Source organism: Myodes glareolus, chromosome 25, assembly GCF_982192425.1.
Source record: "Myodes glareolus chromosome 25, mMyoGla1.1, whole genome shotgun sequence".
NCBI lineage: Eukaryota > Metazoa > Chordata > Mammalia > Rodentia > Cricetidae > Myodes > Myodes glareolus.
Genome location: NC_142050.1, coordinates 35,422,719 through 35,429,722, shown reverse-complemented (window position 1 = coordinate 35,429,722; position 7,004 = coordinate 35,422,719).

Below are 7,004 nucleotides of genomic sequence, written 5' to 3'. Positions count from 1 at the left end.
AGACAAAAATGCTTTTAGCCCAACTTCAAAAGTCCCCATAGTCTATCACAGTCTCAAACTTATTTAAAAGTTCAAAGTCCAAAGTCTCTTCTGAGGTTCATGCAGTCTCTTATCTGTAGTCCCCTGAAAAAACAAAACTAAAAAGCAGATCACATACTTCCCACAAATGATGGCACAGGATATACCAAAAGGGAAGCAAAGTAAGGAAATATTGGACCAAAGCAAGACCAAAAAAATCCAAACTCTGTATCTCCATGTCTGATGTCAAAACGCTCTTCAGATCTCCAACTCCTTTCAGCTTTGTTGACTGCAGCACACTTCTTTCTCTTGGACCAGTTCCATCCTCTGTTAGCAGCTCTCCTGGGCAGGTACCCCATGGCTGAGGCATCTGCAACATCTTGATGTCTCCACCAGGCTTCAGCTCCACAGCTTCAGGCGATGGCCCCTCTAGGCCTCCATTCAGGGGTGCCCCTGACACACGCCTGACCTCAGTGGCTTTCCTTAGGCGTGGAGAGAAATTCCATAACCCCTTTCTTCTGTCCTTGACTCTAAAGCCAAAACCAGCACTGAAGCTGCCATGTTCTACTTCTTGCTAGGGCTGGAACATGACTTAATTATATCTTGTCTAATTACATATTCACCAGCTTTCTGTTTTCCATGGCTTTCTTCACTGCCTAAGCTTGGCTAGTCTGAAACTTGCTCTGTAGACCAGGCTGGCCTCAAAGTTTGAGATCTATCAGCCTCTGACTTCCCAGTGCTGGGATTAAAGGCATGTACCATCACATCTGGCTCTAAGCTTTTCTTTCATTCCTTTTCACAAGTTGGATATTTAGCTGGGTAAGCTCTTGCTCCGAGGTCACTGTTCCCTTTATTCTAAATATGTTTATCTCCTTGAACACAGGATTTAGCTCTATTCCATTTCCTGGTGTCCCTTTTCTCAATCTGTACATTTTTGCATTTTTATTTTCTTAGTTTGCTCCTTTTCATTATAAGTATTCATCAGAGTTACCACTAATAACCACATGACAGAGTCTATATTAGGTTGTTTTGGAATTTCCTCTGCCAATGGGTTTAATCCAAAGTTCTTCACTTTCACTTCAGCAGACTTTTGGGACAAGGGCAACATTCTTCACCAAAATATCCCAAGAACTATCTCTAAGCCACACACTAAAATTCTCTGAAACCTTTTGAGGTAGCACTCCCCACCCATCCATCAAATCACACTCAGCATCACCGTCTTCCATGCTCCGATCAGTATGGTCCATTAAGCAGTGCTTAAAGCATTCCACTGTTTTCCAAACCCAAAGTACCAAAGTCCAGATTCTGCCAAACAAAAACATGATACAGCTATCATAGCAATACCCCAGTCCCTGGTACCAACTTTTGTCTTAGTTGGGGTTTCCGTTGCCACGAAGAGACACCATGACCGTGGAAGCTCTTATAAGAACTGATGGAGGAGGGTTATCTGTCTATTGTGTTATTTTCATTGGTCAATAAAGAGACTGCCTTGACCCTTTGATAGGACAGAAAATTAGGTAGGCGGAGTAAACAGAATAGAATGCTGGGAAGAGGGCAATGGGGCAGACGCCATGGAGCCAGCCACCAGGTCAGACATGCTGAATCTTTTCCGGTAAGCCACTACCTAGTGGTGCTACCACGAGATTATTAGAAATGGGTTAATATCAAGATATGAGAGTTAGTCAGTAACTAACTCTCTAGAGATAAAGGGCCAGGCAGTATTTAAATGAATACAACTTATGTGTTATTATTTCTGGGGCTAAGCTAGCCGTGCGGGAGCTGGGCAGGATGAAAAGCAGGCCTGCCCGCAACTCCTCACTACAAAGAACATTTAAAGTGGAGTGACCTGCTTACAGTTCAGAGGTTCAGTCTTTTATCATCATGGTAGGATATGGCAGTGTGCAGGCAGATGTGGTGTTGGAGAGGTAGAGGCTACATGTTGATATGTAAGCAACAGGAAGTAGACTGAGTATCACACTAAGCAAAGCTTGAACAAATACTAGAGTTTAAAACCCACCTCCGCAGTAACACACTTTCTCCAACAAGGCCATAGCTACTCCAATAAAGTCACACCTTCCCACAGTGCCACTGCCTGTTAAAGAAAATTTAAGCCATTTTCATTCAAACTACCACACATCCCCAAGAAAGAAACAGGCCAATCAAAAAGAGACCAAAGAAGCACTCATACCCAGCAAGGCACAAACTCAGTCTTGTAGCTCCGTGTCTGGCACATGTTGTGACACCAAGAGTTTAGACAACTGTGGCTCTAGGGCCTTTCTGGTTCCAACCCACATAGCCACTCTCTCAAGCTGGCCGGCTACGGCTTTCCTTAACAGACTCCTACCACGGCAGCTAAGCAGTCTTATTTGGCCTCTCCTCCATTTGTATGTTCATGGGTGAACAGTCACACATAGACTTACTTAATGAGAGTGCTTCTCCAGCACAGCACTGGGAGGCCTGTTAACTGGAAGTTAACTTTTAACCCTAACTACATGGAAGAATCACTCGGAGTACTTAACAAATATATCCTGGTGTCCAGACGCCATTCACTGATTTAATTACCTAAAATAAACACTACGTATGTAGGTAAAAGGAGCAGCGGGCCGCTTTCCTGCCGCCTGGCTCCTGACTGGCTAGTTTATACCCGAAATAACAACACGCAAATTGTATTCATTTAAACACTGCCTGTCCATTAGCTCTAGCTTCTTACTGGCTAACTCTCACATCTTGATTAACCCATTTATATTAATGTGTGTAGCACCACGAGGTGGTGGCTTACTGGGAAGATTCTAACCTATGTCCATCTTGGGCTGGAGCTTCATGGCGTCTCTTGCCTCTGCTTTCTTTCTCCCACAATTTTGTTCTGTCTTCCCCACCTACCTATGTTCTGACCTATCAGGCCAAGCAGTTTTCTTTATTAATTAACCAATGAAAGCAACAGATAAATAGAAGACCCTCCTGAAGATGGATGTCCCAATGGTACAAAAAAACTTTGGGTGACTGTCCAGGCAGCGAGATGTCTCTGTCATTTCTAGAGTTCTAAACATTTCTTGTTTACTTTGGTAGTATTATATCCTTCTGGAGTCTTTGATGGAGTTAAAGAATAAATAGATAGTTATAGTTTTCCTTAGTTATGATGAAAGATAAAGTAGATATAAATATTGTAACTATAATTCTTGCTTAATAACTGTTTTGTTATATGTAATTTTACTGTGTTAAAGTGAAAGTCTTTCTTTTTTGTTTAAACAGAAAAAGGGGAAATGATGTAGGAAGGTCATCTGTCTAAGTGTTATTTTCATTGGTTAATAAAGAAACTGCATTGGCTTTTGATAGAACAGCAGCTTAGATAGGCAGAGTAGACAGATGCTGGGAGAAAGAAGCAGAGTCAGGCAGATGCCATGGAGCCAGCCGCCAGGTCAGACATGCTGAATCTTTCCCAGTAAACCACCATCTCGTGGTGCTACACAGATTATTAGAAATGGGTTAATCAAGATGTGAGAATTAGTCAATAAGAGGCTAGAACTAATGGGACAGGCAGTGTTTAAATGAATACAATTTCTGTAATTATTTTGGGCATAAGCTAGCCAGTCGGCAGGGAGCCGGGCAGCAGGAACGCAGCCCGCCACTCCTTTTTGCAACATACATACATTCAATAAGAGAATTGCTTATGAATTATACTTTCTCAGCAGCTCCAAATTCACAACTGAAATAATAATATCAAAGAGGTTTATTTTTCAGTTTACTTACTATGTACTTTACATGTCCTTTCTAATTTAATTTTCAAAACAATTTTATATTATGGAATGTTCTGGCTCATTGGTGTCTATTCCAAACTACAGAACATGACCTCTTTGGAAAGAGGGTCTTTACAGATATGATTAGCTAAGATCAGTTCATATTGGGTTAGGGTGGGTTTTGATCCAATGACTGCTGTCCTTAGAACATGAGAAAACAGAGCCAGAGGGAGGAAGATGCACTGGAGTATGCAAAGCCAAAGAATTTGAGAATGGGTGGCAAGCATGCCAGCTGGAAAGAGGCAATGTGGTCATCCCTGAAATCTGTGTGTGTGTGTGTACATGTAGAGGTCAGAGGACAACTTTGAGGAGTCAGTTCTCTCCTTCCACTTTTCATGTGGGTTCTGGGACTTGAACTCGGGTCATCACATTTGCACAAGTGCTTTTACCTGCTGAGCCATCTCTGTGGCCTATGTCAGGTCTTACAGTTGGCATTCAGATCCCATTTAGTCAGTAATTTGTAAATGCTATCAACCAACACCCATGAAGAACATACAGGGAGGGGGTGGAGAGATGGCTCAGGCATTAGGAGCACTGACTGCTCTTCCAAAGGACGTGAGTTTAATTCCCAGAACCCACATGGCAGCTCACAATTGCCTGTAACTCTGACCTCCTCACACAGGTATACATGCAGACAAAATACCAGTGCACACAAAATAAATAAATAAATAAATAAATAAATCTTCTAGCTGGAGAGATGGCTCGGGGGTAGAGCGCCCAACCACTCTGCCCGAGGACCTGAGTTCAATTCCCGGCCCAGCGCAAGTAGTTCTGTATCGTCTGTCAGCACCGCCCCTCCCTTCCCCCGACGGCCAGCAGAATGGCACACAGGCTTCCACTGTCCACCATAGATCCGTCTAGAGTAGTAGGTGAATAATAATAATAATAATAATAATAATAATAATAATAATAATAATAAAATAAATATTAAAAAAAGAAAAAGAACAGACAGGGAGCCAGAGAGTGGTGGTGCACACCTTTAATCCCAGCACTCAGGAGGAAGTCTGCGTTCAAGGTCAGCCTGATCTACTGGAACGAATTCCAGGACATCTGGGGCTACAGGGAGAAGCCCTGTTTTGGAAAAGCAAAAACAAAAACAACAAAACAGAAACCAAGAACAAAAACAAATACCCGCCCCCAACCAAACCAAACCAAGCCAAACCAGAGAACATACATGGAACCAATGAGTTTTGTTCTAGAAACTTCTGGAAGTCAGGCAAATCACATTCCTTGAGGAAGCCTGAAGGAGATGGAAGAGCTTTTTGTAAACAGGGAATCTGAGTGATGTTGAGGGTAACTCACAGATACAGGTCTGTTTTGCATACCTTGTGCCCTCTTAGTGTGAGGACAAGACAGTACTTGGGTATTTTGATAATTTTTTTACCCTGGGAATTTGAAGATGCAGAAGTAGGTACTGTGATTGGAGAGAAAGCAGTTGATGCAGTTTTGGTAACTCTGTGTTTACATAGAGTATCTGTCCCCAAAGAAGGAGAGAATTAGGGTCTTTTCATCTTGTGGTTTTGATGAAGTATCCCCTTTTGATGCTAGTATTTTCTTATATCAGTAGGGGAACTCTATGCCTAGTGCTACGTACACCAGGTTTGAGCTATCAGAGCTGCCACTGAAAAGTGACCCAGTGTCTTCAACTGTTGGTGCACACCTATAATCCCATCAACGGGGAGCTTGGAAAAGGGGACTCGCAAAGAGTTTAAGCTCAGCTTGGTCTGAACAGGGAAACTTTTTCTCAAAAGCAAAATCTTGGAGCTTTGCTATCCCGTCAGCCATTCATCCACAGTGTCTGGCAAGGTCCAACCCATCAACACTCAAGGCGAATTGTCCTTTGTTCTTGTTCTCGGAAGACAAAGTCTCCAGGTTTCAGGGAGTTGAAAGGTTGCTTTGGTATCTACTTGAGAAGACCCACTTGTGCCTGTTTGATGACATGGCCACCAGTACTTTGTCGATAGCACTTGTTAATAGCCTGGTAGGGTCTGGGCTTAGAATGGGGGCGTCTTTTGAGGCGAGGCATGTTTTTACAGATAGGGGGATTAGAGAGAGCCAGATCATAAAGGGTAATGGAGGATACAATATGGGATTTCTAGAGTCTCTCAATTCCCTTGTTATTATTGCATCTTATCTTCCCCGAGGATTGAAAAAGAGTAAAGAAGGTTTGGATACAAAACCTTCAAAGTTCTTTGATAACAGCCTGATGAGAAAAAGTTTGGATCCATCCTAAAAATAAACTTATGAAATAAAAGCTTACTAGAAAATATTGATTATACCTACAATTTTTTTAATGTCATATAACTGGCAAGTGCAGTTGGGGACAACTGTCTTCAGGAGTAACTTGACATGTGTGCCAAGAGTCAGTGTGGTTCAGTGTATCACAACTTCCTGACTTCAGTTTAGTGTGAGGTATAAATTACCAATTATTTTAAGAATTTGATTAGTAAAAAGATTTGCAGGACTCAGTTGGAACCCATGGGACCATCCTATTCCAGGTAAAGAGTAAAGTAGAGGCGGGGATGCATTGGTAGGCTCTAGCAATCTCAGGAGCAGGCTTTCTCCCCTCCCACCATCTGAAGCTCTCCTCTCCCACTTCTCCTTCAGGTTGCTGAACCACCACTGGCTGACATGTATAAATATCTTGGTACCAAGAAGCCCAAAACTTGCCCTGAATTCTTAGAATGGGCTGGCATATTTTAGTGTATGACCGGCCTTAGTTCCTCCAAGTTCCCGCCAAAGTCTGGGCAAATTATAAATGTAGTTATTACTATCACATGGTCCTGATAGATGATTTGTACATGCTACCAATAAACAGCTCACGGGCCAACGGTTAAATAACATTGTTTAACTTCAGTTGAGGGTCAATACCATGCCCCAGGCCATTTCAGAGATCAAACATTAGGTTCGCTCAGCCCCATATTGTAAATAAAGACTAGTCAAAGGTACGTACAGGTTACAGGTCATTTGCTAGCACAGGTAAATAATCAAGAGGCCTTTTGTGCTCAGGTAGAGGAGGAGAGTCCACAGATTCGAGATGTGATGGACAGTGATATAGAGATAAGCCATGCATCTGGGGTCTTCTGTTTGCTTCATAGTATATTTCAATTTCTTCTGATCGAAATACATATTTAAATCTGAAGTTCTTGGGAGTTGGGTTGGATTCCTTTTATTAAACCTGGGAACTCTCGC